Source organism: Diadema antillarum, unplaced genomic scaffold (genome assembly GCF_040938485.1).
Source record: "Diadema antillarum isolate AM-2024a unplaced genomic scaffold, OU_Dant_1.0 scf00000004, whole genome shotgun sequence".
NCBI lineage: Eukaryota > Metazoa > Echinodermata > Echinoidea > Diadematoida > Diadematidae > Diadema > Diadema antillarum.
Genome location: NW_027270893.1, coordinates 492,089 through 513,651, shown reverse-complemented (window position 1 = coordinate 513,651; position 21,563 = coordinate 492,089). Strand labels below are relative to the sequence as shown.

The window sequence follows — 21,563 nt, the reverse complement described above, 5'->3', positions numbered from 1 at the left end:
TATAAATAGTGTACAGTGTACAGTGTAGGCCTACCTAGATGCTAAATGTTGCAAGCTTTACATTCTCAGACTATATGTAGGCACATCTTTCCCTGCTTGCCCACCCCCCACCCCCCCCCCCCCCCCCCCCCCGACCTCGACCTCAATCATATGGATAAAGCGAATGCTGTGACAGCACAAATATACCCATTCCATGGATCCCATTGAATCAAACATCAGATGTTATAATGCATAAATTAAGACTTCATCATTGGACTTCTACAAAATGATGCTAAAGCAATGACATCTATACATGTACACCTTGTAGGTTCTATGTCAAAACCCTACATTTCTGTATGTCAAATCACCCTCCACAACTATTCTGACAAAGCAATGTCCCTGACAAACAAAAACAGTTCAAACGAACAAAAACAGAGAAAAGCTCTGTAGCCACTTTGCATTCAGATTATGAGGAAGTTTCATCTCATCTTAAGTCTGATGTGTGAATCCAGGAAACTTGAATGATTGTGAACTTGATAAAATAGAGTATAGCATCATGAGTCACACTCAGCTATGTGGAGATGCACGGTTTCAATCTTTGAAAAAAAAAAGCTCAAGAATATTGTCACAAAGAAGAAGAAGAAGAAGAAAAAGAAGAGAAACAAGTTTTAAGATAAAACAGCGATGATATTGAGGTTTGCTGAAAAAATCAGAAATAAAATTTTCAGATGATTTTGATATAATATACATGTATGGAAAAGTCAAAATGTGCACATAGATTTGAGAAAAAATCTGAAATCAGATTTGAATCTACAGAATATCACGCCTGATAAAAGTTGACACTCTGACGTTAACTTCTTAAAACAATCTTGAGGTCAGATGCTTTAATAGCATGTGATGTCATACTAAAGTTTTATGCACTTGTCAATGTAATGACGCACCCCACTACCCCCGGACATGGGTGCGTCATGGTCATTTTTTGACTGACCACACGGGGTTTTTGACGGACACCACAGTCACTTTTTTGACGGACATAACGCTGCAAGTGACGAACACCACAGTCACTTTTTCGACGGACAACACGTTGAAAGTGACGCACACCTCGGTCACTTTTTTGACGGACATCCTCGGTACATTTGACGCACCCCCGTAAATACTGAAACGATTTTTGCATACGTTTTATTCAAGCAATTTCATTTTCTTTTGGTTCGTACACATAATTTGTAAAAGTTTTGGCAAGTTTCCCTTACCATGTAAGCACCGTATTGTCATTCACCGTACATCACGCTGCTGCTACGATATTCCGAACGGTAGTATGTATTCTGTGCATGCAATCCATACATGACAATCACAGAATGCGCTTTGTGTGCGCGGCCATTGCTAGTGCGGTGGATGCATACTGCTGCAGCGCAGGTAGGTACACACCACGCCACGGCATTCATCTTCCCGCTCGAGTACTGCGTAACTACAGCCTAGTCGCGGTACGTAGAGATTCGCACAGCTAACAGCGTCGCGCGCGCGTCTGGCCAGCTGGTCGGGCTATCCCCGCGAGCAGAAAATACTAGTAGCATGCGGCAGGCAGTTCTTCTGCTGCCGTTTCGACAGGAAAGATTGAACTAAGTTGTTACATCGCTGAACAGTCCCTGGTTTGAGATTGAGTATGCATGATTTCATGGGTTTGTTGGAGGGAAAATGTAAGGAGAAAGGGTGGCTTTTAAATTCTTTGCTTGCCAGATTCTGGCAAGCATTTTTTCCTCTTATTCCAAAACGCTTCCCGACTTTGATTTTCACTTGCCGCGGGAAAGCGCTCACTGTAATTTCACTCGCGGTACGTGTATCCGGGACCGGTAGCCGCGTGCAAAAATGTGTGCAGTTTTCCATAGCCAAGTAACGTACCATGACGCACCCCTCGGTTCAAAATAATGCGTGTTATTTTCCATAGCCAAGTGACGTACCATGACGCACCCCTCGGTCAAAATTTTGACCGACAATGATGGGATTTTGACGCACCCCTCGGTCAAAAATTTGACGGACAAAGCTGGTAAAATGACGAACACCTGGGTCACAAATTTGACGGACCAAACGAGGAAATGACGCACCCATGTCCGGGGGTAGTGGGGTGAGTCATTACATTGACAAGTGCATTAGTCATGGTGAATGCACTGCATCAAGATCTGAAAAAAAAATAATAAAAATTGGATCTTTAATGGAGGACAGTTTGCAATTTGGCAGTTTTTCCAGGGTTTGAATATCATAGAAAGATCAGTGACCTCCGAACCTGTGTAATGATATTGCCATGCATCAGATACTATACGCCAAGAGCAGTGCACAAAGCTTTAGAGGACTGTGATCAGAACTGGATTTGAAGAAAAAAAAAATACCTACGATTATTACTTTGTTTCTACTGCAGACTGTTCATTGCTTGATTGGATACCCATCTAACTCACAGAGGTAACTCAAGAAGTAAATTGACCTACATGTTGTAGTTCTTATTCGTGAACAGTCTATAACTTTACAATTACAAATTTGTAAGTATTAGGATTTATGTACACACAAAGCCCAAGGGCAGAGCTTTGCCCATGCTGAGGAGATCAGCATGAAGCTTGAAGGAAACAGCTTACAGAGAAGCTGTAGGACAGCAGTGGCAGATTCACAGGGGGGTGCAGCTGGCAAAAAAAAAAAAAAAAAAAAAAAAAAAAAACAGACATGTACATACATGTACAAACTGTACATACAATGTACAACTTGCAAAATTTAATCTTCCCCTCATGTGCAGTATGATGATGAGTTTGTACAATAAAGACGATGTCTCTCATTCTCGAAAGATTCAAAAGTCTTGTCATGAAATTCCGGTCCATTTTAAGTGCATATTAAGACAGTGTGGTTTGATTCACTAGACAAACTTGTTCTAGAGAATTGTTAATAACACATTTAAGAACTTTACAGTTTACATTTATGCAATGACGTTCTGAATCAAGGCGATTTCACAGGTCATTTGGAAGGAGAAAACGTGCGTGTGATCATTTTATGAGGATGGGGGGTGAGTTCAGAAACAAAAAAACATGATCTGCAAAACTGTACAGAGGTGCGAGTGTGAGATCTACAGTGTACATGTATGCATTGCATCAACAGTATGTGTTTGTGTATCCATAGCATACAATGAGTACATTGTACAGGAGCAGGGTATTGTAGAACTAACTATAATACAAAGCCCTTCGCACGGTGTCTGGTCGGGCTACTGTAAAAGTTTACTAAAACCATAGATATTTGCAGCATGAAATTTTTGCGAATTGGGTCATACAGCTCTGAAATATGCCAGCAGTGGTAAAATAAATCTTTAGTCATAATGTCCCATCTTGTGTGAGACGGGGTTATTGTCCCTGATGGGTAACTATTTCTGCAATGATATTCAATCAGAATCAGTTTGAGGTATGGGTACAGGTACAGCAGTGGTTTAGGTTGTACACTTTATTTGCTATTATTAGTATTAACCCATTGAGGACGAGTCCCGAGTATGTACTCGGGCAGAGGTCTTGATGGTAAATGCATGTTGTAGCAAAATCAGTCCGTCTTTAACGGGTTAAAATTGTTCCTACACACTTGAGCACAGAGAAATGTACGGTTTGTAGTCATTTCCAAAAGCCATCGTGGTCCATCATGTCCTGATTTGTGTTTTAATTTTCTGCTGTGCTCGATGTATTACATTATTACATGTAGGTTCATTCATTGTACAGTGTAAAGAGCAGAGTGCAATAACCCATTGAAGTGGTCTGCCCCTAGGGCCCCTAACATGTACAATTTCCACCTATTTGTATAATTACATGCTGAAAATCACCCAATTTCCTAATTTAGAAACCTTTTGTTAAATGTCATCAGCCTTCAGCTGCGCGGCGCCTTGCCCAAGCAGAGCATGCGCTTTAGAGTGCGTATTGTACCATGCAAACCTCAAATACGTTTGAACTCCCAAATAAGTTCACCCTATCAGCCAAAAGATAACAAATCCATAAAAATTCCCCGACCAGTACCAACATTTAATCATCTCATCTGTTCCTTGTGTCATTATCAATTTTTCCTTCAATTTTCATTTTACAAATTCCTTTCACAACCTTTTGAGTTTATATTTTGCAAACACACAAACAAACACCAATGAAACATATCTTCCTTCCTTGGTAGAGGTAATATTAATGCTATCAATATTACAAGAAAAAGACGTCTATAGGTACCACAAATGCAGCTTTAGTGTCCAGAGCTATCATACCTATAGCTACAGTCTAGTATAGGCACAAAAAAATGTCATATATTTACTAGTAAAAAAAAAAAAAAAACAAAGAAAGAAATTCCCAAAAAAAAAAAAAAAATCCACCACCAGCCTCGCCTCCAGCCTCCACTACCACTAGGATCTAGATTCTAGCACACAGTCCAAGCCTGCACCAAGGACAAGGTCAACCTCCTGTGCCAAAATTCAGACACACGCAAAAGCATTAAGCATAGAATCTAGAAAAATGAAGGGAGGTTTTACATGTAGCCGGTAGTCAAATTTTGGACTGCACTATGGTCAAATTATGGGTGGCTTGCTTTAGCACATTATTCCTATTTTGCACAACTACATTTTAGTCCAGGGCAGGGGGTTATATCCAGACCTGTGTATAGATTCTATTTAAACGTCAATTATTTGCATGTATTTCCTACGCACTCCCGGGTTGGCGAACTAACAATAGGCACTGAATTAGTTCGCCGCCCATAGCGCGCCACGTATATTTTAATAGCGCGTGTGCAAATATACACACTTCAATGTACATACAATGTACTACAAGTAGGATGCATTGTGCATCATCGCATTTGAAAAACTTTGTTAATCTATTCTGCCACCTGATATCCATTCGAAAATCAAAAACATTTTCGCATTAATAATGGTTAAGTCACCTGTTACATATGGTAAAATACATTTTGTTTACAATTATTTGTGTTTCTATGGAGGAAAAAGGTTAATTAGGAATGTCTTTTGAGAGCGATGAAAATCCGTCGCCCCAGCTGATCTCCGATCGCAGCGCGTTACATGCGATGTGAATGTCTGGCGACTTTTAGGTAGTGGCGACTTACTGGTAATCGACGTTAGATCTAACTTTAGCTTCTAAACAATATTGGTAATTGGTACCTTTGGCCATGTCCTAACACTGAATTGACGGCCAGCGCATGCGCACACAAACATCTTAATCCGTCATGGATTTCATGTGATGTGTGCGCATGCGCTGGCCGTCAATTCAGCGTATTTCTCCCAGGTTCGTCTCGATCGAGTCACATTAAGTCATCAATTCGAACAGAAAGGGACCATTGCATTGGTAGAATCAAACGTTACCCGAAGCCTGTTGTCAATAATTCAACTTTACTGGTAAGTCTTCATATTGAAAAATTTGTTTGATTTTAGGTTAATATTTATCCGCGATATTCGCTTGTCATGACCGTGAATGCTACAATGCGCAGCCCCATTACACTATGCGTATGGGGCTGCTGGTCGTAGTTAAGGTAGAAAAACCAATCGAAATCCAACAGCTCGTCTTTGCGCGTGAACCGAAAACGATTATTACCCGGTATTGGTTAAGCTTTACACCCGCGCGGGAAAATCTCGAAATTTTTGGCTTGGGCATATCGATATTCGGAATGTCAGACTCAGAGAATTTAGAGATATAGGGTCTATTCATTTTTGTAGTCATGTACATTCCATTTTGGGAGTTTAGCGCGAGATTTCGTTTATCAGAGTTGGCGTATTTCCCATCATGCATGCAGGACGCACACATTTTTAGTCACTGAATCTTGTTAGATTTTGAGCTTTTTAATCCCTGAGTTTGGATATTATTTCCAGTGTTTCACTTTTTTGAATGTTTATAGCAGCTGTTAGTGTGTGTTTTGAAATATTTTAGCGTTATAGGAGGATTTTATAGCCGTTTTTAAAATTTGGCCTTGTTCACGAAGCACGAGGCACGAGGCCTGCACCCTTGCCATAGGTTGTACACGCGACCGAGAGCCGACCGACTCAGCAACCGCACTACACACACGTGTACCACGTATAGTCCTGTATTGACAGCATCCCTCATACACAAGTACAAGTGTTGATCCAGCCTGCAGATACACGAGGTGACATCAGCTGTGAATCCAACAACAAGCAACATGGCTGCTGTTTCCAACGTTACCTCCCCAAAGCCGCGCTGGCTTTGCTGCTGCTTTGGAATCTTCATTGCCCTACTGTTTAGGATCAGCAACACAAGCCAACTCAAGGTTGCAGAACTACATTTTGTGGACCACTGGACTGCTCCTATTTCTGACTCTGACAACCCTAGTTTGCTGACTTCGGTGAGTCTGTTCCATGTTGCACGCTTTACGACCACAAATTCGATTTGTAGACCGTTTTATATTGCCCAGAAGACAAGCTTGAATAGATATCATCCAATTAGTATTGCATTACTTCTTATGTTGGCTGGCGATGTAGCATCCAACCCTGGGCCCACTTATAAGCCTAAATTTCCATGCCACCTATGTGGAAAAGCTGCCAAATGGGGACAAGAATGTCTGCAATGTGACTCTTGCCAAGATTGGTTTCATGTAAAGTGCTTAGGAATGAATAGACATACTTATAAGATTTTAGAGGAACACTCTTCATACTCATGGGTATGCTGCACTTGTGGACTACCAAACTTCGCGTCCTCCCTCTTTGAATCCTTAGACTCGTTTAGCGATTATAATATTTATGAGTCATTAATTAGCACACATCCAGATGATAACTCTCACTCAACCATTGACTTCAGTAAACCGACTAGGACCTCCAGCCCAGTCGGAAAGTCTACCCCCATACTCAGGAACAACTGTCAAGGGAAATATCAACCCAACGCTGAAAATGTCAAACCGAAATTAAGTCAAAGGGTTCGTTCTTTGAAAATGTTGAACGTAAACTGTCAAAGTCTACGTGCTAAACTTCCCAGTTTTCAATGTTTGGTGCAAGAAGAAGACCCTGATGTGATCGTGGGTACTGAATCTTGGTTAAACTCCAACATAGGAACAGGAGAGATTTTTTCACCCAACTTTCAAGTGTTTCGTAAAGACCGTAATTTGGCTGGTGACACTCATGGGGGTGTCTTCATTGCAGTCAAAGACACACTGATTGCCCAGGATGAACATGACTTAGATGAGGAGGATTGTGAAATGAAATGGATTAGTATACATGTGAAGGGAATTGCACCTATTTTTATTGGTGCCTTCTACCGGTCCCAGAAGACAGGAAATGAATATATGCACTTTCTGGAAACCTCAATCGAGAAGATTCCCAAAAATGCCTCCATCTGGTTACTAGGCGACTTCAACATGCCAGATGTTGATTGGAACTCTACCAGCTTGCCATCAAATGGAAGGTATCCCGGGCCTAGCAAGCTGATGATAGATATTGCATTAGATCACAATCTCCATCAGGTTGTTGACAAACCGACCAGAGATCAAAGCATACTGGATCTTTGTTTTACCAATAACCCAGCTTTTATAGACAGATTGGAAGTCAAAGCAGGTATTAGTGATCATGATATTGTTATTGTAGAAGCATCAATTAAACTCAAAAGGGTAAAAAAACCAAGACGAAAAGTTTTTATTTACACTCAAGCAGACTACAATGAAGTATCTAAGGATCTTGATGCATTAAATTCTCAGTTTACGGATGATGTTGTGGCCAACTCAGATGTCGACAAATTGTGGCAACAATTCACAACCACCCTACTTCGTTCTATGGACAAGAACATTCCACATAAGATGACATCCTCTAAACCAAATCTGCCTTGGATTAATGTCTCCTTGAAGAGATCCATTAGAAAAAAACGGAAACTGTATGACCGGGCCAGAAAGTCAGGCGATTTTGCACTTTGGGATGAGTTCAAAATTCTAAGGAGGAAAGTTGATAGGCAGATTAGAAAATCTCATCGTGATTATGTTAGGGATATAGGGTCAAGTCTTCAAAACAAGAACACGAAACCTTTTTGGAATTATGTTAAAGCTATACGCAGAGAAGCCACTGGTGTCTGCTCACTGTCATCTATGGGAAAGATTGTCTCAAGTGCCAAGGAAAAGGCGGAAGTGCTTAATCAACAGTTTTGTTCGAATTTCACAAATGAAGACATTTCCTCCATCCCAGACCTGGGTGAGAGTACGGTTCCTGACATGCCTGATGTTATCATAACCGTATCAGGGGTAGAAAAACTCCTCAGAAACCTCCAAGCCCACAAGGCTACAGGTCCCGATAACCTACCAGCCCGTATACTCAAGGAATGCGCTTCAAGTGCTGCCCCAATACTCCAGAAGATATACCAAAAGTCTTTGAATTCCGGATCGCTTCCCAAGGAATGGCTAAGCGCTTATGTCACACCAATCTTCAAGAAGGGCGATCGGTCCTTACCATCCAACTACCGCCCTGTGTCACTTACTTGCATTGCATGTAAACAACTTGAACACATCCTCCATAGCAACATTATGAGTCATCTGGATAAGCACTCCCTTCTTAGTGACAGCCAACATGGGTTTAGAAAAGGGAGATCCTGCGAAACCCAGCTGGCAGGATTAACTGATGACCTGGCACAAATTCTTGACGCAAAGGGGCAAGCTGATCTCTGTATATTAGATTTCAGCAAAGCATTCGATACTGTACCTCATCATCGCCTGTTGGCCAAGCTTGACCACCTTGGTATTCGCGGATCGACAAATGACTGGATTCAAAACTTTTTAACAAATCGTTCCCAGAAAGTACTGGTTGAAGGCCAGTGCTCGTCTAGCCAACCAGTGATTTCAGGAGTGCCGCAAGGGACGGTCTTGGGTCCACTACTGTTTCTTATGTACGTTAATGATCTTCCATCTTGCGTCCTATCGAAAGTTAGACTGTTTGCAGATGACTTGGTTCTCTATAGACATATTCTCTCTCCAATGGACTGTGATATTCTTCAACAAGACATCTCAGCACTGTGTGATTGGCAGTCACAATGGCAGATGAAGTTCAATAGTTCAAAATGTCATATTATGAGAATAACACACAAGAGAAGCCCTCACCACCACAAGTATGTCATGAATGACTCCGTCCTACAGGAAGTGAAACATCATCCTTACCTAGGCATTGATCTGACAGATAACCTTACCTGGTCAAGACACATCAATCAGACAATCTCTGGCGCAAACAAGATCTTGGGTCTCCTGCGCCGCAACCTCTGGAGCTGCACTAAATCTACCAAAGAAATAGCTTATAAAACCCTTGTACGCCCTAAACTAGAGTATTGTTGTGCTATCTGGGACCCTCATCAAGTCACCCACATCACCAACTTAGAGAAAGTCCAAAGAAGATCTGCTAGGTTTGTCACCAACGACTTCAGGAAAACCAGCAGTGTTACAGACATGCTCCAAGATCTAAAGTGGGACTCTCTACAAAGACGACGCACAATTGCCAGGCTTTCACTGATTTATAAAGAAACTCATCGTTTAATCCCGTCAAACATAAATCATCTTAAAAGGAATGTCAGAAGTGGACCAGCAACCAGGTTAAATCAACCCTTGAATTACAACACTATTCAGACCAACAAAGATTGTTACCACCATTCACTTTATCCAAGGACAATCCCAATTTGGAACACACTGCCAGCTGAAATAAAATCTGCAACCAATATTGATATCTTTAAATCTCGTTTGTCCAAAATGAGATTTTAAAGTGCTGCAACTGTATGCATGAGGGACTGCACGTTTATAGCCCAGCAGCGGCGGTTGGTGCAGTACTGACAAGACAAGACAAGATCAGAGTGAGACAGTCAAAATTGGTTGAATTGGGTGAGTCTCACGCTCAATGCGAGAGTTGGCAGCCGGCAGTCCTGCAACAATAAATTTACACTTAGGCTACAGAGGATAGATCCTAGATCTTATTCTTATCATGACGATTATGAATCTAACACTGAAGTCTGAACAGGCCTAATCTAGTTTGATATAACGTTAGATCTACAATGTATGTGATCTGTTGTGATGATCTTGATTTGATGGGGGCTTTGCCTTTGCTTGGACAATAGGCACTATCATTTCATTCTATACAATTTATAAGATTCAGATCTACTCTATGCTTTGTTACCAGTTACGAGTACAAAGGAGTATCTGTACACTGTATAGGGATTCTAAACCTCAGCAGAAATATTTAGAGACTATTGAGTAATCTGTGTGTGTGATAAACATAGCTAGCCTACCCTGACTCACGTATTGTAAACAATGACTAACTTACTCAGCGCAGTAAAGCGGTAGTGGCCATTTAGCGCGCCGTCTTCTACCTTTTGTTCACTTTAGAAACAACATATCCTCAGAGCTAAGACCACACGGACAAACAAAAAATATTACCTTTCATTGATAACATAGTGTTTTCAGCTCCCCGACATGATTGGTCTCAAAGTTGCTTCCTTCCCTTCTCAGCCCTTAGTGCGGTTTTCCTGGCGTTATATGCACAACATTCCCTTTCAATACATCACTACATGTACCGTATCGTCAGGCGCTGGCCGCCTATCTACTCTTATTTGCCCTGGCCTTCCTGCCTGCCTGCTACTAGTAGTATTCTGTGTATGTATGAAACACTCGTACACTGTACGTTCCCGTGCAAAAACTAGTCAACCATCACACACAGTTAACTAGTTCGTTGTGTACTAGTACTGACACTGTGTGAGGCGTTTTTTCAGAGCACAGAGGGGGCCCTCTACGACAAGGAAACAATAGCTTATTGTGTGTTTTGTTTGTTTGTTTTTTCAGTCACTCATTATTATTGTTAGTCAGCTATCATTTCACTTTTTAAAAGGGATGAATTTTATACTCAAAATTAATGAAAAGCACTCCACACATATTTAAGATAATGTAGGATTTACCTCATGTATGTACGTCGATAAAGGCGGCACAAGAATGTCAATCTGCTGTAGCTGCTGCTGATAGGTTTATAGGCCTACTCATTTAAAACTTCACTTTTTTTTCATGTCACCTTACAGAAATATTATGAAAACAGGCCTAAATATTTTACATATCAATGGGCCTTGTATAACATACATGAAAAAAAACCCGCAAAGTCAACAACTACTATCGTCATACTTATACTTCCTAAAACATGGCATATTCCGAAAAGGAAATTTCCTGCCAACAATAGCATGAAATATGATACTAAAACAATATTATTCAGACTTCTTTCCGGTTCAGGAACCTATAGAATGCGAGAAAGCTGGAAAGAAAGAAATAAAGAAAGAAAGAAAGAAAGAAAGCGACAAAGGAAGAGAGAGAGAGAGAGAGAAGGAGAGGGAGAGGGCAGAGAGGGAGAGAGAGAGAGAGAGAATACTTTCAATAAACGCGCGGCCCTTGCATTTCAAAAAACAAACAAAAAAAAAATCACCGTAAAAAGAAGTACAGTTGTACGTTGATTTGTGCCTGACAAGTTCATCTTTCTTTATTTTCCTTATATTAATTCTTCTCTCGCGGAACTTACAGCACTTGGAACCTTAAAGGGGTGGTAAAGTTTGGCTGAGATGGAACTTTAGTTTTTCAACAGTTTTTGTGAGATAATGAGAAACCCTTCATGAATATGAAAGAGACTACGATTCTAAGAGGAATTCAAAATTTATGATATGAAAATTCGGTTTGAAATGGCTGAAATAGATATTTATACAAACAAACAAACAAACAAACAAACAAACAAAGAAGTCCTAACCAAAGGCGGGACCCACACTGCAAAAACATCGGTGTTAGATTTAACACAATGGGTGTTAAATCTAACATCGATCAAATGTCAATAGAGGATCACACCTGTATACAGGTGTAGAAAGTATGCTGTGATGGTGTTGAAAAGTGTTCACCTGGCACTTCGTGGTGTTAATTTGACACTGTAGCATATTTTTGACACTGCACTGGTGTTAATTCAACAATGACACCACATGGTGTTGAGTTGATATTGCTAGTGTTAAAGGACAAGTTCACCTTCATAAACATAAGGATTGAGAGAATGCAACAATATTAGTAGAACACATCAGTGAAAGTTTGAGGAAAATTGGACAATCGATGCAAAAGTTATGAATTTTTAAAATTTTTGTGTTGGAACCGCTGGATGAGGAGACTACTACAGCTTGTGAGTCATATGCGTACAACAGTATAAAGAAAATGTAAAAGAAAATTCAACATATTTTCACTTTTTTCGCATAATAAAAGAGCTCTTGACTTACCTCTTTCTAAAGGCAGGGGGAATAATATTACCCATAACATTTGTCGGTAACGAGTCAGGGGAATGTGCACTTTTTTCAAAAGATGACATTTTGTGAAATTCTCTTTAAATTTTCCTTATATTGTTGTACGCATGTGACATCTAAGTTATTCATACACTGCAGTAGTCTTCTCATCCAGCGGTTACTGCACAAAAACTTCAAAAATTCATAACTTTTGAACGGATTGTCTGATTTTCCTCAAACTTTCAATGATGTGTTCCACTAATATTGCTACATTCTCTCAATCCTTATGTTTATGAAGGTGAACTTGTCCTTTAATGTCAAAGGTATAACACCCGCCCAGTGTCAATAGGAGACCGCACCAACTGATGTTACCGTGGTGTAAAATTGTGTTCACACCTTTTTTTTTTTCTTCAAAAATCAAGTACTTTATCAGAAAGTTCTTGACCGTCTTGTTGAAGTTCAAAATCAACAAGAAGAACAGTAACTAAGTAACTATATATTCAAAAAACAATTTTATATTTTGAAATGACACCCTAAATGAGCACTGGAAATTTAACACCAGCTCAATGTTTCATAACATCTGACTTTTTGCAGTGCACCTTTTATTACAGGACAACTTTGTTTTACTTATTTATATGTCTCAATATAATCATGATTTTTTTATCACCATTATTGTGCACATATACTTTGGTGTATATATGTTTGATTACTTGCATTATTGTTGGTTGACACTCACTTTTACTTTGTTTCCTCCTCTTGGTATTCACCCCTTTAGGGCTTGCTGTTTCCTCAGCCCCCCCCCCTTCCCCTTGCTGTTGCTATTTCACTCTATTCCTTTCTTCATCTCTCTGTTGTTCCTAATCTTGTTTGATGTTGCCTCCCTATTCTTTATCTTTCAAAGTTTGCCCCCTTGGTCCTCAGGATCATTACTGACCCTCCTCTGCCTTTTGTCTGTCCACCCTCCTGCTGTAATCCCCCTCCCTGTATACCTGTTGGGCTCCTTGCCCATGACCTCCTATATACCCTCTCTTTTTGTTTTCTCTGTTCTGTATCCCTAGCCTGTCCCTGACTGTTCTTGTTACGTGAAGTCGTTATAATGTGATTGCTTTCCCTGCCTGTTTGTCATTTTGCCTCTCACGAAGATTCTGTTATAGGATCGAAAGCTCCGGACCCTTTTGACCCAATTTTTTAAAATATACATATAATACTACGTAGAATATATCTGTTTTCATATCTGTTTCATTTTTCCAAAACCAACATAAACGGAAATGACCTTCGAATTGCTGCAGGCCTAGAATATGCATGCACACAATCCCAAATCGATATACTATGTTGATATTTTACTTGTTTACCAGCCATTATACGCACTTTCCATTTCTCAACGACGAAATACATTTTGTAATCTCGTGAGCTACTATACATTTCTCGATCATGAGCGACCTGTCATATACATGTATACGAAGAGACGCCTTCCGTACATGATACTACATGTATGATCTACTTCAGAATTATAGCGATCTATACATCTCGAAGAAGATAATGTTGTTGAAGATCAAAACTTTGAAAGCAATATCCTGCAGAAAATATACATGTATTTACAAACTTTGCACGACTCCCCCCTTTTTTTTCGGGGGGGGGGGGGGTAATATTTCCCCCTTCATCCAGTTCGCTCTTGGCTTTCTACAAGACGTCTCCACTCGATTAAAGGAAACCAAAACCCAAAGAGCAATGTGGATTGAGTGAAAGCAGCACTATCAGTGAAAGTTTGAGGAAAATCAGACAATCGATGCATTCTAAAAGTTATGAATTGTTAAAGTTTTGGTGTTGTAATGACTGGATAAGAAGACTATTAGAGTTTATGACGTCATGTGTGGACAACAATATAAAGAAAATAAAAGAAGACTTCCACACAAATTCATTTTTTTTTTTTTGAAAATCATGCATTCCATCACGTTGTTTCTGACATAGTATGTTAAGGGTAATATCATTCCCCCACTTTCTGAAAGAGGTTAGTCCCAGTGCTCTTTCATTAAGATAGAAAAGTGAAAGTATGTTGGATTTCCCTATAATTATTTTCTTTATATTGTATTCCACGTGCACATGATGTCATAAACTGTCAGAGTACGTCTCTTTATATCCAGTCATATACAACACAAAGACTTTGAAAATTGATTACTTTTGCATCGATTGTCCGATTTTCCTTAAACTTTCTCTGATGTGTTCTATTAATGTTGCTGCTTTCACTGCTTTCACTGTTTTCACTGTTGCTGCTCTTTGGGTGGTTTCCTTTAATAAAGAAGTACATTAAAATTTGTCTTGATACCTCTGTTGAAAATATGCTCTTTCCACGAGATGTTATACACAAGTGGCCGATAGTCCCTTCAATGATGAGGCATACATTAAAGTCTTGTTTGTTTGTATTTTCTATTTAGTCTTTGAGAAACTGATGGCAATTCCAGTGTAATAATGGTAAAAACCACGGAAGATGGAAAACCCCGTCTCGATATGCTCCTGCGCGTGTGTATATAGGGAAGGATATACGTTATGATAAGCACTTTTATGCTCTCAAACCCAACGCTTGCACGTGTCTGAAGACAAGACTTAACTAAGCTTAGTGATTTGAAAGCTATGGCCTTCTTCGTAACTGGGACATTGTATCTGTAGACAGTATGGCTATAGAACAGTAAATGCCCTTGGTCTTTTCAATAAGGAAGCTTTTGATTTGTGCGTCTATTTGTTCCCGTTTGCCCTGGCCTTTGTTAGCCAAGAAACTTAAGGCTAAGTGATTATGAATGTAAAGCATCGACACAATCGTGAACGTGCGCGTTTCTCTTTGTCTGAAGTGTATGGGCGAGTGTGCGTTGTAAATGTGAGTTTATCAAATGCGTGCATGCCTTTAATGATACACACCTGTATAAGGGTGTGTTATTGTGCGTTATTCGCGTGCGTGGGCGTTGATTACCTGTGGCTTTTGTTTATATGTACCGGTATCTAAGTGGACATAGGCCTATACAGCTAGAATTACAGTAAGCTCATGTTCATCGCTCAGGCTTTATTTGCTAATTTGAAGACCGGATAGAAGCTATATAAGCATGACGAGAAACGGAAATACTCCTTTACCACATACATACATCTCCTATGTGTGTCGCATCCTGCTTGGAATGGCAGTACTTACCTGTAATTCATTTACTTATTATTGTATGTACTTTTAAATTCGTTTTTGCTTTGCTTTACTGTGACTCTTCCGATGGGTAGTAATGTCCTTCGATCAACAACTGTAACAAAACAACTAAAAACAAACAAACCACCACCAAAAGCAATAACAGCAACAAAATTATCACCCATACCCAAACCCATCGATCGAAATCATCTTTTGCTTTGAAGTTTTCACAACGCAGATTGTGCAAATTTTACAAAAAGAAAACAAAATCGCCATGACGGCATGATACATGCATAGCAAGGCAGGGATGATCGACACTCGTCACGTCTTCGACACATAAAAACTCACTCTTGCTGAAACTGAAACTCCAGAACTCCAGCATAAATATCGGAGTCCAAGGGGGTGGGGTGGGTGCGTTGGTGCGAACACACTCCCCTTCAGAACCCCCCCCCCCCCCAAAAAAAAAAAAAAAAAAAAAAAGAAAAGAAAAAAGTTTTACTCATCATGTATGCATGCAAAATTTAAATCTCCATGGTCTCGTCCTGTCGCGGATAAGAGGCCTTTTTTTTTTTGATTGTCAGTTGAAGAAACCTGGAAGTGGAATCAGAAAGTTGCACTGATGAAGGCCTTAGCACTTTTTTTTGCTTGTTAGCTGATGAAACCCGAAAGTGGAACCAGAAATATAAACGCACCTCCCCCCCCCCCCCTTGAAAAAAGCTGGTGACGCCCCTAAGTTTCAGTTTCAGTAAGTGTGATTTTGTAAAAGGGGGAGGGGAGAGATTGGTAGGGGATTAAAAGTTGCTGAATTATTGATAAAGTGAATGAATGTATGCCTGATATGTCATTTCAGTAAAACCTGACCCTTGACCCCCCTTTTGACTTGCAGCCCCTATCAAAAAGAAAAAAAGAAAAGAAAAAGAAAAGGTTCCTTGGCAGCTGTGTACAGTATACGTCTGAATGCTTTAATTTGCATCTAACCGTCTCACATTCCTCATCTTAATGAAGTCATGGAAACAAACACACACACACATATACACACACTCACAAATATTTATATTATATCATATACAAACACACACGCACACACACATCACACACACAGACACAAACACATTTTAGTTAGGTCCTACAAAGCAGACAAACAATATCTCACTATTTTTCCTGCCAGTTGATGAGACCGTGTGGGATGTTCGAGTCCACAGTGTGTGGTATATTGAACAAGCACTAGCTTGGCATGTTGGACAGTTCTCGTTCATTACAAAATGTACTGAGGTTCCACTGTATACTGCAGAGGTCTCCTGCAATACAACCCCCACTTATTATGACGGAGGCAGCAAATTTAAAACTATTCCTGGACTGATTCACACTACTGTACCAATGTACCATACAAAAACAACCAACACACACATAAATGCAGTGGAATCTCATAATAAAGAGGCCAGGTATGGTATTGTGAGATACAGAGGTAATTTTGCAGTCCCCATCCCTTTTGTATTCTTTCATTTTAATCCCTGATACACTATGGAAACTCAGTAAAAAGAGATCTTTGGGACCAAGACAATTTGTTTTTTTTAGATCAAATATTTTGTTATATCAGTAGTCAATAAACAATGCAAAACAAAGGAAATAAATTCATTGGGACCACAAGAAATTAGTTTGTTATATCAGGTATTTTGTTATATCAGATCTCTTTATATCAAGATTCCACTGTATAACAAGATACTTGATATTAAGGTCAAATTTCAGAGGTCCCAAGCACCTAGTTATGACGTGCCCCTGGTACACACACAAATACAGTCAACCTTGCCTAAGTCAAATCTATTTGGACTGAAGATATAGCTTTGACTAAAAGAAAATTTGACTTATAAATGAGGGATTAAAATTAATAGAATACACAGTTGTATAAAGAGAAGAGGACTTGAAAAGACCTTTGACTTAAATGATTATTCGACTTATGCGAGGTCGACTCAAACAACTCAAGTAGGGTGACTGTACACACATACACATGTAAAGCACATGTGGGTGGTTTAGTCGTGTAAAAGAGCTCAATCTGCATAATAAGGAGGTACATGTATTAAAGGGATCGTACAGTTCTGGTTGAGACCTAATTTCAGGTTTCTAACATTTTTAGGTGAGATAATGAGAAATCTCATATGAAATATGAAAGAGCATGCAATTTTATGAGGAATTCAACGTTTATTTGATAAAAATTGGTTTTGAAATGGCTGAGATATCCAAAAAAGAACGATTCTAATAAAGTGTGGGACCCACAATTTGTAACGATCGCTTTGTTTTACTTTGTTTTTGGATGTTTCAGTTATTCCAAACCTGATTTTCATCAAATAAACTTTGAATTCCTCTTAAAATGGTATGCTCTGTGCTATATCGTAAGTGTTTTCTTGGTATCTTGCAAAAATTCGAAAGCCTATTTGTCATCTCAACCAAAACTGTACTATCCCTTTAAATGAAGGATGCTACACAGAGGATTGCTCAGATTTGGCTGAAGAATTTATTGTACACGGTCATTAGTGCACTACGGAGGCCAAGCATCACAGAATCACTATACATCTACTGGATATTTACAGAAGACATGAAACTATAAAAAAAAAACAACATCAACAGGAAGCAGAACATAATTCTTGGTAGCCTCTCGGCACCGGACGTGGGGACACCGAAAGTGGATGATATTATCTCTCTCTCTCCTTCTTCTTTGAGGAGGAGTTACCATGGTAACAATGATGAAATGCAGGTTTTGCTCAAAATATTGGTCCTGTGCCACCCACGATGGCTGAAAAACTCCATATCGCTCTCCAATTTTAGAGCAAGAGAACTATAATCAACGAATTGTCGCATGTTACAATTAACTGTACATGTGAGATAAACAGCCTTGAGAGGTGCTGACAGTTTATCTCACAATGAATGCAAAAAAAGAGAAGTGATCATTTGCAACATGTACAAACAGGAAATTTATCTATACACACCAAAATATCCCAACTGGCATATCTTACATTTTCTCTTACTTTTACAATTTTCATGTACATGTACAAATTATTGGTATAAATAGATTCAGAATGACGAGCAGTCTTTGAATTAATTTACCTAGATACATTTCTGTTCTCTGCCGGAACATCAGGAGTGAAAGGAGAACAGTCTAATGTGTTTTCATTCACGGATACCCTGAAGTCTGCAAGTACATGTAGATGATTATTTGACCGTCTTGCCACGTTTTTCTATTCAATCAAAGTACAGTGTAGAATACCAAGCTGTTATTGTAAGACCAATTACTCAGACACATCAGTAAATTCTGATGCTACAGGGTGGAGTCAAGCTTGTGTATGAAATGCCACCATGAATTCGGAGATAATGGGGTGCATTTTCAACAACAGGTGCATGTACATGTAGTAACCAATGATATATGAAATATATATGAAACCAAATTAAACCTATACATGTAATATCTCATTGGCCATTGTAGGTACTGTAATACCTTGCTCAATGGAGCCTGACTTTCACACTGGCATGTAAGATGCATGCATTTAAAACACATTGTTCTCCTTGACATTACGACTTAACCCATTGAGGACGAGTCCCGAGTATACTCGGACAAGGGTCTATGGGAAATGTGTGTTGTAGCAAAATCAGTCCGTCCTCAACAGGTTAAACCTAAATATCGATTCACATGAAGACAGTCTAATCATTAACACAATGATTTCAGAGAATCTCTCTGGGGGTGGGGGGAGGAGGACTGAATCTTTAACTCTTTAGTTTTTAGCTTCTATGCACTCCAAGTATGTTAATACACTCTAAAACTAATCATAAAGAACTTCAAAAAAGAAATGCATATCCATCTTGTACCTCTCCATGTAAATTGCATCATTCTGTCAAGGATTTATTGTACTCATGGGATTTTTCCCTGCTCAATTATACAGTATCTTCGTCCTAAACTCACATCTAAGATTATTACAATACTTGCGCTCCAACTACATGTACTGTCTAAGATGTTGGTCAATATCTCTACTGCATTGCTTGATGCCAATGTGATTTTGTACTTGAATAAATTCCTGTTCCACTATGCAACCTTGCAAAATGCCTCTGTGAATGAAGGAGTCATGCTACAGTTGCTGGCATTTTTTTCACTTCAGTGATGACTGCGAATGTAATTTTGCTATCTCACTGACGACTGATAATGCTCAAAGTCATCCGAATTAAACCACACTGCCTTGATCTATGCCAGATCACATGGCTTTGATCTATGCCAGATGCAACTATGACGGGAATGCCTGAAAGTGTATAATAGAGCCATTTTCACAGTGGCTGACTCCATTGGTTTCCATCTAGCAATGTTCATCCTACAAGGTGGTTCATCACAGCGTCACTCATCAGTTGCTCTTTTGGGTAACACCCGGCCAAGGCTGGTACTGTACAGTCAAATCATTATTAGTCAAAATCTATAGGGTATAGAGAAGCAAGTTTTATCTGGGTGGACATGTGTCTTTCACAATGCAACAAACAGGTCTACTGACACACTCTAATTCTATGCATGTTTTCATTTTTTTCTTTTAACACAAATGTTTTACTTGACAGACAGACAGCTTGCCCAAGGCTTGCAGACTCCAGGAAAGAAATAGCCAAAAATTTGACTACAGTCAACCTTGCCTAAGTCGACTCTATTTGGACTGAAGAAATAGCTTCGATTTAGAGAAAATTAGACTTAAAAGAGGCTAAAATCAATTGCATATACAGAGACAAGGACTTAAAAAGACCTTCAACATAGGTGATTATTTGACTTATGCGAGGTCGACTTACCAAGGTTGACTGTACATGAGTAAATCAGATTATTCATGACTTTTTTTTCACAGTTATTTTGGTGCAGAGAAATCAATTCCAATTTGGGTAGAAGTTTTTTGATGAAAGCAACTTTGAGTTAAAAAACAACAACACACACCCCTAGGCATTTTTATTCAATGCAAGCAAAGCTGACCACGGCTGGGGCGACAGCACTGGACATTGTGGGTCAATATGCACAGTATACACCATATAGTTTGTGAGTGCAACATCATTTGAATTCGACAATTTTGTCAGTGGTTGAACTTGTGATTTAGAACCATAAAGAAGGAAAAGGATAGTATTATTTTCCTTTTTAGTGAAAAAAACAAACAGCAAATATTAGAAATTTCTCACTTTTGGTACAATAAACAGTGCAATTGTGTCATCAGCAGACTTGCAACAATCGCGAAAACAAAAACACTAAAAGGTATACCACATATGCATTACTCTTCCTCCTGAAAACAGACATAGTTTGAGCCTCTACATAAAACACAGGCACTGAAAGGGTAAATGGTGCTAAGCTGGAACCATCTCTGCATGACTGCCACAATTTAAGCACAAAAAAGGAAGATTAGATCGTGAATATTTGACGACAGAACACTACATCTCAATGCAACTTCTGAATGGGACAAGTGCTCAAGGTCGCGTGAAGACGGACAGACACACCAACATTACAATCATCGCATTTGTGAGACACACAAAACATAATGTAGAGGAATTTTATCATTTCAAAGAACCAGAACAATCTGACTGGGGCGCAGCCGACTCGAATGCCTCTCCTTTGTGGAATCACTCTATCTGCCATCAGAACGTGTAACTTAATTCATATTTTGATGAAGGTTCACTGACCTTAATCACCAACTGAGAATTGATCTGTACCTCACGTTATGTGAGGTTACCATTCATGTTGATGCATGAAGCAAATATTTTTTACAATTTTTTTTTTCTAATACCCATCACACCTAACAACATTATATTTATAACTGGACTTACACATGGTGGGATTCATGGCGTGAAATTACATTTCAATCAATTTTGGTGTACACAGTACCTGACCTTTGACCTTTCATCCCAGTCATTTCAGGCAGTTAATTATTGATGTACTACTGTATTTAGCCTGTATGCCTGTATACCAGATAATATAGTATATTACCAAATAATCATTCCCAGCTGAAGGTATGGCTTGAGAATGGATTTACTACTTGAAGTAAAGTGACATTTGATATATCAACACTCTAAATTCTTGCAAGAAATAAAAACAATTGATTTCTCCCATGTCACCCAGCTGACATCATCAATTCCTAGCTGTAGTAATGACCCAATATATTTAGATTTTTTTTAAATAGTACAACAAC

At 39.3% G+C, this 21,563-nt stretch overlaps 1 protein-coding gene across 1 annotated transcript in view; it reads right to left on the bottom strand.

Annotated features, from left to right (window-relative positions):
- Positions 1–10,482, bottom strand: part of LOC139743839 (proprotein convertase subtilisin/kexin type 7-like) — a 50,713-nt gene extending 40,231 nt beyond the window's left edge. The window contains exon 1 of the mRNA XM_071654331.1: positions 10,369–10,482. The gene's annotated coding sequence lies outside the window, so the exon portion shown is untranslated. The remainder of the gene's footprint in view (positions 1–10,368) is intronic.
- Positions 10,483–21,563: the final 11,081 nt, after the last annotated feature.